This window comes from Hemitrygon akajei, unplaced genomic scaffold, assembly GCF_048418815.1.
Source record: "Hemitrygon akajei unplaced genomic scaffold, sHemAka1.3 Scf000071, whole genome shotgun sequence".
Classification (NCBI taxonomy): Eukaryota; Metazoa; Chordata; class Chondrichthyes; order Myliobatiformes; family Dasyatidae; genus Hemitrygon; species Hemitrygon akajei.
In genome coordinates, this window is record NW_027331957.1 from 980,205 (window position 1) to 992,231 (window position 12,027).

A 12,027-nucleotide genomic window follows, 5' to 3' on the forward strand; every position below is an offset into this window, starting at 1 on the left:
CTTCCGCTAATGCTCCTCCCCTTCTTACCCCATCCCTGATACATATAGTTTTTTCTTTCCCTGTCTGTAGTACACCTCCCCCCGTTCCACCGGATATCGATCGCCAGGATCTGAGCCTCTCCACAACTCTGCATGCGCAGGCCGATCACGTGCTTCCACACCACTTGCATCAGTGTTTGCATTCTCACCACCCTTTCCCTGGCCTCCTCTCTCCTCCCCTTCCTTCCTCTAACGGCAGCACACAATCCGCTCACACACACACAGACCATCTCCGACACTGGCAATTCAAGACTTCTGGAATGCCGAAAGGCTGGGTATTGGTGAGTGGGGAGAACGGAGGAGGGAGAGGGTTTCGTACTTTTGCTGACTCCGGTAGGGTGTGATGCTACGGTGCGGGAGGTACATCCTTGACCCCGGGAATGTGATGGGATAATATTTAGGGAGCTTCGCTGGTTATCCGACCCAGGAACTGTGCGTTTGGTAGGTGTGGACGGAGCCTCACTCTATGTGTGACCCCGGAGTGTGTGTTGAAACAATATGAAGGGTGTTGCACTCTGTGTCTGATCCCGGGGGGGGGGGGGGGTGATGGATCGTTGCGGAGGGAGCGTTACTCAGTGTATGTTTCCAGGTGTGTGTGATCGGATTTTATGGAAGGATTCTCACTCTGTCTGTGACTCCTGGCCATGGGTCAGCGGATTTCGGCTTTTAAACAGACTCCATTCAGAGATAGGGAGCAAGAAAATGGTGCCTGACACATTCTGCTCCAACGGCTGCAAACTGAACACCCTTTCTGTGGCCTCACTCTCCTCCCCTTCCTTCCTCTTTTCACAGCACACCATTCCTTCTCTATGATTCTTTTTTATTTGTAATATTTTTATTGAATAATATGGAATAATAATGGATTACAATTTCCTCCATTTTGCTTTTTGTATCTTACCCCTAAACAAACCTCCCCTCACCCGCCCTCCCCGAACATACAAGGACAGCGAATGTATTTACAATACAACACTTCACAAACACAAGTACGGACATTTCACAGCCATACCCCCACACTACTTGAAGACGGTCCCACACACATCTACAACATCTCAGATGATCCAGAATACACTCATATTACTATTCATCAACAACCCTGTGAGGTAAACCATATGCGTGTTAAACGGGAAGCAACATCCCAAGTTCAATCAAATACCCTCAGCTGGCAGGTAATTCCTTCAGACTCCCAGAATATGACAAGAGAGACCCCCATTTCGAATAGAACTTTCTCACAGACGCCCTCAGAGTGAATTTAATCTTTTCTAATTTCAGAATAAAACATTACGAACTCTAACGAAGCAGCAGCAGATGGGGGAGTGGCAGATTTCCAGACCAGCAAGATTCTCCTACGGGCCAAAAGCAATGTAAGTGAAATGATATCCGACTTGTATGCATTTAAACCCAAAACTTTATCTGCCACACCAAATACAGGTATAAGCGGGCAAGGTCTCAGTGTCACCCCCAAAACCTCACTGATAATTTACAAAAACCTGTTCCCAGAAGCCATCAAGCCAAGGGCAAGACCAAAATGCATGCACTAAACCAGCCGGAGAGAAGGAACACCTGTCACAGCCAGCGTCTGTCTCAGGATATTTGTCAGCACGCCTGGCTTTACTTAAATTAACCATGTAAAACTTTAAATTGTATGAGCCCGAGTCTAGCACATGATGACGAGGAATGAACCCTATTCAGTGCTTTTGCCCAATATTCCTCAGCCAGATCCACACCAAGGTCATCCTCCCAGCTCGTCGTAGTTTCGTTTAGATCTTGAACTCCCAAAGACATCAGCTGAGAATATAGTACAGAGATCAGCTCATTAATAATAAAGCTAAGAGTGAGTTTGTCCCACAACATAGCAGGTGGTACATCAGGAAAAGAGGGATTTTTTTCCTTGACAAAGTGGAAAATATGCAGGTATTGAAAAAAAAAATGATTATGCGGAAGGCCATATTTACTGCACAGGTTATCAAAACTATCAAATATATTATCAGTGCACAAATCCTTAATGCGCATAAGGCCGTTCAAACCCATTGTCTAAAAACTGAATCGAGTGTGGAAGGAAGAAATAGATGGTTTCGATGAATGGGACCCAAAACTGAACTGATGTGAACGTATAGTGGCAGCGAAATTGATTAAACATTTTGAGGGTGGATAACCCGACAGGGTCAGATGTGAATTGAGAGGATTTCAATGGGAATGTTCTCTGATTCCTCTCCTAACACCTTGAAATAACGTAGTTGACTTAAGTGCAATAGAAAGAGGCCCAACTGCTAATGCAGAAAGATTCTATGATTCTTAAGTGGGTGAGTGAGCAGCTCGACGTCCTGGTCCATATATGTACCAATGAAATCGGTATGTATGAGAAGGTGTTTCTGCACAGTGAGGTCAGGGATTTAACTATTAACTGAAAGGACAGGACCACCACCCGTCCCAGTGTGCCCAGACACAGGAAGACCATACAGTTTAGCACGTGGCTCAAGCTACGGTGCAGATGGGAGGGGTTCAGAATTCATTGTGTTTATTCCAAGGAACGTGGGATGTCTACTGAAGAGATGGAAAACGGTTTACACATATAGACAATAGACAGCAGGTGCAGGAGTAGGCCATTTGGCCCTTCTAGCCAGCACCGCCATATACTGTTATCATGGCTGATCATGCACAATCGGTACCCCGTTAATGCCCTATCCCCATATACCTTGACCCAGCTATCTGTAAACTCTAACTAAACTCTCTGGAAAGCATCAAGAAACTTCGCCTCCACTGCCTTCTGGGGCTGAGCATTCCACAAATCCACCACTCTCTGGGTGAAATTTTTTTCCGCATCTCTGTTCTAAATGGCCTACCCCTATTCGTAAACTGTGGCCTCTAGTTCTGGACTCACCCATCAGCGAGAGCATGCTTCCTGCCTCCAGTGTGACCAATCCCTTAATAATCTTATATGTTTCAATCAGATCCCCTCTCATCATTCCAAATTCCAGTGTATACAAGCCCAGTCGCACCAATCTTTTAACATATGACAGTCCCACCATTCCGGAAATTAACCTTGTGTACCTACGCTGCACTCCCTCAATAGCAAGAATGTCCTTCCTCAAATTTGGAGACCAAAACTGCACACAATACTCCAGATGGGGTCTCACCAGGGCTCTGAACATCTGCAGAAGGACCTCTTTACTCCTATACACAATTTATCTTGTTATAAAGGCCAGCATGTCATTAACTTTCTTCACAGCCTGCTGTACCTGCATGCTTGCTTTCATTGTCTGATGTACAAGAACACCTCGATCTCGTTGTACTTCCCCCTTTCCTAACTTGACACCATTTAGTTAGTAATCACCCTTCCTGTTCTGGCCACCTAAGTGGATAACCTCACATTTATCCACATTAAACTGCATCTGCCATACATTCGCCCACTGACCTAGCCTGTCCAAGTCACCCTGCATTCTCATAACATCCTGCTGACATTTCACATTACCACCCAGCTTTGTGTCATCGGCAAATTTGCTAATGTTACTTTACAATCCCTTCATCTAAATCAATAATGTATATTGTAAACAGCTGCGGTCCCAGCACCGAACATTGCGGTATCCCACTGGTCACAGCCTGCAATTCCGAAAGGGACCCATTAATCGCTACTGTTTGTTTCCTGCCAGCCAACCAATTTTCAATCCATGTCAGTACTCTGCCCCCAATACCATGTGCTTTCATTTTGCCAAATTACCTCCTATGTGGGACTTTATCAAAGATTTTCTGAAAGTCCAGGTAAATTATATCCACTGGCTCTCCCTTGTCCATTTTCATCGTTGCATCCTCAAAAAACTCCAGAAGATTAGTCAACCTTGATTTTCCCTTCGCAAATCCATGCTGACTCGGATTGATCCTTCTACTGCTATCCAAATGTGTCGTAATTTCCGCTTTTACACTTGACTGCAGCATCTTTCCCACCACTGACGTCAGGCTAACCTGTCCATAATTCCCTGTTTTCTCTCTCCCTCCTTTCTTGAAAAGTGGGACAACTTTAGCGACCAATCCACAGGAACTGATATGGAATTTATAGAACATTGGAAAATGATTACCAATGCGTCCACAATTTCTAGAGCCGTCTCCTTCAATACCTTGGGATAAAGACCATCAGGTCTCGGGGACTTATCAGCCTTCAGAACCAACAGTCTATCCAACACCGTTTCTTGCCTAATATAAATTTCCTTCAGTTCATCCACTACCATAGTTTCTGTGGTCACTATTACATCTGGGAGATTGTTTGTGTCTTCCCTAGTGAAGACAGATCCAGAGTACCTGTTCAACCCATCTGCCATTTCCTTGTTCACCATAATAAATTCACCCGTTTTTTGTCTTCAATGGCCCAATTTTGGTCTTAATTGTCTTTTTTTTTTCTTTTCATATACCTAAAGAAGCTTTTACTCTCTTCCTTCATATTCTTGGCTAGTTTGCCTTCGTAACTCTTTTTTTTTTCTCCGTGCATTGTCTTTTTTGTTATTTACTGTTGCTCTTTAAAAGTTTCCCAGTCCTCCGGCTTCCCGCTCATCATTGCTATGTTATACTTCTTCTCTTTTATTTTTATACTGTCTTTACTTCCCTCGCCAGCGACGGCCGCCCCTTACTCCCCTTAGGATCTTTCTTCATCTTTGGAATAAACCGGTCCTGCACCTTCTGCATTATTCCCAGAAATACCTGCCATTGTTGTTCCACTGTTTTCCCTGCTAGGGTATTGTTCCATTGAACTTTGGCCAGCTCCTCCCTCATAGCTGCTTAGTTCACTTTGTTCAACTGTAATACTAACACATCCGATTCTCCCTTCTCCTTCTCAAATTGTAGGTTAAAATACATCATATTATGGTCACTATCTCCAAATGGCTCCTTTACCTCGGGGTCCCTGATCATTTCTGGTTCATTGCACAATACTAAATCTAGAATTGCCTTCTCCCTGGTAGGCTCCAGCACAAGCCGTTCTAAGAATCCATCTCGGGGGCACTCCACAAACCTCGTTTTTTGGGGTCCAGTACCATACTACTTTTCCCAGTCTACCTGCATGTTGAAATCCCCCATGTCAACAGTATCATTACTTTTGCGACATGCCAATTTTAACTCTTCGTTCAACTTACACCCTACATCCAGACTACTGTTTGCATGCCTGTAGATAACTTCTATTAGGGTGTTTCTACCCTTAGAATTTCTCAGTTCTATCCATATTGACTCTGCATCCCCTGTGGGCTTTGTGGGTGGAAATATAGAAACATAGAAAACTACAGCACAATGCAGGCCCTTCGGCCCACAAAGTTTAGCTCAACATGTCCTACCTTTAAAATTACTAGGCACTGAGTACAGTACTCCAGGTGGGGCCTGGTCAGGGTCATATATAACTGCAACATTACCTCTCGGCTCTAATTTGTATTCCACGATTGATGAAGGCAAATACACCGGACGCCTTCTTAACCATAGAGTCAACCTGCGCAGCTGCTTGAGCGTCCTCTGGACTCGGACCCCCAAAGTCTCTCTGATCAGCACAGTGCCACGACTATTACAATTAGTACTGTCAGATTATTGAGCAACCAAACAGAACCACTTCACAAGTGTCTGGATTGAACTCCATCTGCTACTTCTCAGACCAGTTTTACATCCAATCAATGTCCCGCTGGAACGTTGAACAGCCCTCTACACTATCCACACACCACCAACCTTTGTGTCATCATCAAACTTACGAACCCATCCTTCACTTCCTTATCCAGGTCATTTATAAAGATCACGAACAGTAAGGGTCCCAAAACAGATCCTCACGCACCCCACTGGTCAACGACCCCCATGCAGAATATGACCCGTTCACACCCACTCTTTGGCTTTTATGGGCAAGCCAGTTCTGGATCCACAAGGCAATATTCCCTTGTGTCCCACCCCACTTTACCTCCTCAATAAGCCATGCATGGGTACCTTATCAAATGCCTTGCTAAAATCCATATATACCACATCTACTGCTCTTCCTTCAGCAACTTGTTTTGTCACATCCTCATAAAATTCAATCAGGCTCGTACGGCACAACTTGCCCTTGGCAAACCATTCTGACTGTTCCTAATCATATCATACCTCTGAAAAAGTTCATAAATCCTGCTCTCAGGATCTTCTCCATCAACTTACCAAACAGTGATGTAAGACTTTCTTGAATATAGGAACAACATACACTACCCTGCAATACTGCAGATCCTCTCCCGTCCCAACTGATGATTCAGATATCATCGTCAGAGGCTCAGCAGTCTCCTCCCTCGCCTCCCATTGTAGCTGGGGTACATCTCATCCGGTCCCGGCGACTTATCCAACTGGAACTTTTCAAAAGCTCCAGCACAGCCTCTTTCTTAATATCTGCATGCTCAAGCTCTTCAGTTGGCTGAAGTTATCACTACTATCACCAAGATCCTTTTCCACAGTGAATACTGAAGCAAAGTATTCATTAAGTATCTCTGCTATTTCATCCGGTTCCGTACACAATTTCCCACTGTCACTTTTGATGTGTCAATGCTTTCACGTCTTATCCTCTTGTTCTTCACATACTTGTAGAATGCCTTGGGGCTTTCCTTAATCTTGCTCACGACGGCATTCACATGGCCACTTCTGGCTCTCCTAATTTCCCTGTTAACTCCTTCCTCTTTGCTTTATAATCTTCTAGATCTCTAATATTACCCAGCTCTATGAACCTTTCGTAAGCTTTTCTTTTCTTCTTGACAGACATTTGTCACTCTCCGATCACTTCCGACCGAACCCAGAAGGCTCTTTGGGAACAATATCAGCAGGATGAACAGCAACCGGTGCTAATACCGTCTAAATGTCTATGAGTTGCATTTTAACATTCAATACGGGATAAACGCGAATTCCATTCTGTTCCTCTGCCAGACAAACTGTCTCGAGAATGCTTACACCCTCAACAAAATCCTCTCTATCTACAAAAGCAAATTCTCCTGCCAACTGTTGACCAGCAGGAAAACGTGAGGTAAAACTCCCCATCCCCCGCTCCTAATCGTAAGGAGAAAGAGAGAGACGAAGAGTGAGTGTGTGTGTGTGTGTGTGTGTGCGAGAGAGAGAGAGAGAGAGAGAGAGAGAGAGAGAGAGAGAGAGAGAGAGAGAGAGAGAGAGAGAGAGAGAGAGAGAGAGATACAGACAGACAGACAGATAGACAGACAGACAGATAGACAGACAACCATAGAGCAAGAGACCGAAAGAGTCGGTGTCTGACCCAGGATTCTGTGAAGGGAAGGTGTGGAGGGATCTTCACTTTGACTCTAACTCCGGTTGTGATTGATGGGACAGAGTCGTGGGAACTTCACTCTGTGTATGACCCCGGTCGTGTCTTTTCGGACGTTCCATTGGTTAATGTTCTGTAACTCTCTCTCTTTCTCTCTCTCTCTCTCTCTCTCTCTCTCTCTCTCTCTCTCTCTCTCTCTCTCTCCTCTCTCTCTCTCTCTCTCTCTCTCTCTCCTCTCTCTCCTCTCTCTCTCTCTCTCTCGCCCTTCGTCTCTCTCTTCCTGCTTGACTCTACGCCCACACACACACACACACACACTCTGTCCACACCCAAATCACTATGCATCTATTTCCTCTCCCTCACTCTCTTTCTGCGCTGACTCTCTTCTCTTTTGCTGTACCGCCTCTATTTGACACACTCTCCCTACCCCCTCTCACATACTGTACGGTCCCTACGCCATCTCCGTATCTGAGATACATTCCATTTGCTAAACGCTTCCCTTCCACGTCGACCCCGCACCCTCCTTCCTCCCTCTGTGTGACATACAATTGTGGTTAATGTAAGGGAGAGATGACGCCTAGTATTACAACTCGCCCCCTCCACTGGAGATCTATCACCAGGATCTGAGCTTCTCCACAGTTCTGTATGCACAGGCCGGTCGTGTGGTTCCACACCACTTGCTTCAGCATCTGCAATCTTAACACCCTTTCTCTCGCCTCTTCTCTCCTCCTCTTCCTTGCTCTTCCACAGCACAAACACACTCACATACCATCTTGGAGAGGCACACTCAATTTGACACTCGGACGCCTAAAGGCCGGGTATTGGTGAGAGGGTAGCACGGAGGAGGGAGAGCGTTGAGCAGTTTTACTGCCTCCATTACATTGTGCTGCGATGGCGGCGGAGCAACTTTACATCAGTGAGGCCATGTCTGCATCGACACCACTCCCTGTAGGGCCCAGTATATCACCACCAATATATTCCCATTCCGGGTTCAAGCCCCCCACACCGTCCCCCCACACACATACACAACAACACACTTCGGATGGTGGTGGTGTGTGTGTGTGTGTGTGTGTGTGTGTGTGTGTGTGTGTGTGTGTGTGTGTGTGTGTGTGTGTGTGTGTGTGTGTGTGTGTGTGTGTGTGTGTGGTGTGTGTGTGTGTGTGTGTGTGTGTGTGGTGCTAGTTGCTGACAGCAGTTTGGTGGCTCTGCTTAATATTCTGTGGCTCAGAAGGGAATATGAGGGAGAGCAGAGGCGAGCTGTCTTGACAGGGGATTCGTTAATATCGCTAACAAAAGGAGATTCTGTGGAGAGAACGAGAGTGCTGGATGGTATGTTTCTGGGACCCATGTTCTGAGTTGCGCAGTTTTCATAGAAACATAGAAAACCTACAGCAAAATACAGGCTCTTCGGCCCACAATGTCGTGCCGAACATGTCACTCTTTAGAAATTAGTTGGCTTACTTATAGCCCTTCACTAATGTCCATGTACCTACCTCGAAGGCTTTTAAAATACCCTATCGTATTCCTCTCCACCAACTTTGCCGGCAGCCATTTCCACGCACTCCCAACTCTCTGAGTAAAAATATACCTCTGACATTCCCTCTGTACCTACACACCAGCTACTTAAACGGTGTCCTCATGTGGCCACCATATCAGCCCTGAGGAAAAAATGCCTTTGACTATCCATACGATTAATGCCTCTCTTCATATTTTCCGCCTCTGTCAGGTGACCTCTCATACTCCTTGGCTCGGTGGAGAAAAACTCAATGTATTATCATAAGGCATGATCCCCACTCGAGGAAACATCCCTGTAAATCTTCTCTGCACCCTTTCTATGGCTTCCAAATCCTTTCCGTAGTGTGGAGACGTGAAGTGAGCACAATACTCCAAGTGGGATCTGGTCAGGGGCATATATACCTGCAACATTACCTCTCGGCTCTAAATTGAATTCCACGATTTATTAAGGCAAATACGCCGTACGCCTTCACAACCACAATGTCACCCTGCGCAGCTGCTTTAAGCGTTCTATGAACTCGGACCCCAAGGTCTCACTGATCCTCCACAGTGCCAAGATTCTGACCATTAATACTATAATTTGCAATATCATTGACATACGAAAATAGACAACCTTTTCAAGTATCTGGGTTGAAATCTTTCTACTGCTTCTCAGAGCAGTTCTGCATCCAATCAATGTCCCTCTGTAAAAGCTGACAGCCCTCTACACTACCCACACATACTCCAACCGTTTTTTTGTTATTATCACACTTAATTTTCCACATGCTCAATCTTTTCAGTCTGCTGCAAGTTATCACCACTATCACCAAGATCCTATTCCATAGTGAACACTGAAGCAAAGTATTCATTAAGTACCTCTGCTATTTCCTATGGTTCCATACACACTTTCCCACTGTCACACTTGATGGGTCCAATTCTTTTACGTCTTCCCCTCTTGCTCTTCACACAATAGTAGAATGTCTTGGGATCTTCCTTAATCCTGCCTGCCAACACCTTCACATGGCTCCTTCCCGCTCTCCGAATTTCCTTCTTAAGCACCTTCCAATTAGCCTTATAATCTTCGAGATCTCTAACATTACCAAACTCTATGAACCCCTTTTGTAAGCTTTTCTTTTCTTTCTGATAGATATTCGTCTCTCTCCGCTCACATCCGACCGAGAATAGAAGACCTTTGGGAACAAGAGGAACAGAAACCGGTGCTGATATCGTCTAAATGTCCATGAGTTGCATTTACACGTTGAATACAGATTTAACGTTCTGGTCCTCGAGCAGACCAACTGTCTCAAGAATGCTTACACGCTCAACAAGAATCTCACTATAACCGAAAGCAAATTCTGCAAACTGTTGACCAGCGGGATATGCGAGGTAAACCCCCTCCCTCCCACTACCCCGCCCCTAACCTTAAAAACAGAGGGGGAGAGAGAGAGAGAGAGAGAGAGAGAGAGAGAGAGAGAGAGAGAGAGAGAGAGAGAGAGAGAGAGAGAGAGAGAGAGAGAGAGAGACAGACAGACAGACAGACAGACAGACAGACAGTCAGACAAACAGAGAGCTGGAGTGTGAAAGCTACGATGTCCGACCCAGGATTCTGTGATGGGACGTGTGGAGGGATCTTCATTCTGTGTCTCACCCCGGCAGTGTGTGATGGGATGGAGTCGTGGAACTTTCACTCTCTGTCTGACCCCCGGTCGTGTTTGCTCAGACGTTCCATGGGTTATTGTTCTGTATCTCTCTTTCTCAACCCCTACCCTCTCTCTGTCGCTCTCTCTCTCTCTCTCTCTCTCTCATCTCTCTCTTCCTGCTTCACTCTACGCCCACACACTAATTCTCTGTCCACACCCAAATCTCAATGTCTCTACCTCCCTCTCCCTCTCTCTTCTTTCTGCGCTGACTCTCTTCTCTTTTGCTGGACAGCCTCTATTTGACACACTCTCTCTACCCCCTCTCACATACTGTAACGTTCCCTACGCCCATCTCCGTATCCGGGATTCAATCCATTTGCTAGACGCTCCCCATCCACGTCGACCCCGCATACCCCTTCCTCCTCTGTGTCACAGACAATTGTGGGGAGTATAAGGGAGAGATGACGCCTAGTATTACACCCTCGCACCCTCCACCGGATATCTATCACCAGGATCTGAGCTTCTCCACAGCTCTGTATGCACAGGCCGGTCGTGTGGTTCCACATCTCTTGCTTCAGTATCTGCAATCTTAACACCCTTTCCCTGGCCTTATCTCTCCTCCCCCTTCCTTGCTCTTCTCGCAGCACACACACACACACACACACACACACACACACACACACACACACACACATACACACACACACACACACACACACACACACACACAGCACACAACACACACACACACACACCACACACACAACACGCACACACACACAAACACCACACACACACACACACACACACACACACACACACACACACACAGACCATCTTTGAGAGGCATACTCAATTTGACACTGGAAGGCCTAAAGGCTGGGTATTGGTGAAAGGGGAGAACGGGGCAGGGAGAGCATAGCGCAGTTTTTCTGACTCCATTACAGTGTGCTGCGATGGCGCCGGAGCAACTTTACATCAGTGACCCCATGTCTGCGTCGACAACCGCTTCCTGTAGGGCCCACTATATCACCACCCATATATTGCCATTCCGGCCTCAAGCCCCCTACGCACATACACAACCACACACCGGATGCTGGTGTGTGTGTGTTGTGTGTGTGTGTGTGTGTGTGTGTGTGTGTGTGTGTGTGTGTGTGTGTGTGTGTGTGTGTGTGTGTGTGTGTGTGTGTGTGTGTGTGTGTGTGTGTGTGTGTGTGTGGTGGTAGTTGCTGACAGCAGTTTGGTGTCTCTGTTTAACGTTCTGTGACTCAGAAGGGAATGTGAGGGAGAGCAGAGGCGAGCTGTCCTGACAGGGGATTTGTTAATATGGGCAACAAAACGGAGGCTCTGTGGAGAGAACGAGAGTCCTGGATGGTATATTGCTGGGACCCATGTTCTTTGCTGCATAGTTTTAATGAAAACAGAAAACCTACAGCACAATAAGGTCCTTCGGCCCACTAAGTTATGCCGAACATGTCCCTACTTTAGAAATTACTAGGCATATCTATAGTCCTCAATCTTACTATGTTCCATTGACCTATCCAAAAGTCTTTTAAAATAATCTATCTTATTCGCATCCATCACAGTTGCCGTCAGCCCATTCCACTAACT

The 12,027-nt window shown here is 46.1% G+C and overlaps 1 long non-coding RNA gene across 1 annotated transcript; it reads left to right on the top strand.

Annotated features, from left to right (window-relative positions):
* Window positions 1-232: 232 nt before the first annotated feature.
* On the top strand, window positions 233-10,209 carry LOC140722171 (uncharacterized). The gene is made up of 3 exons (XR_012097553.1): window positions 233-320; window positions 1,309-1,400; window positions 9,924-10,209. It is a non-coding gene; the product is annotated as an uncharacterized lncRNA (long non-coding RNA).
* Window positions 10,210-12,027: the final 1,818 nt, after the last annotated feature.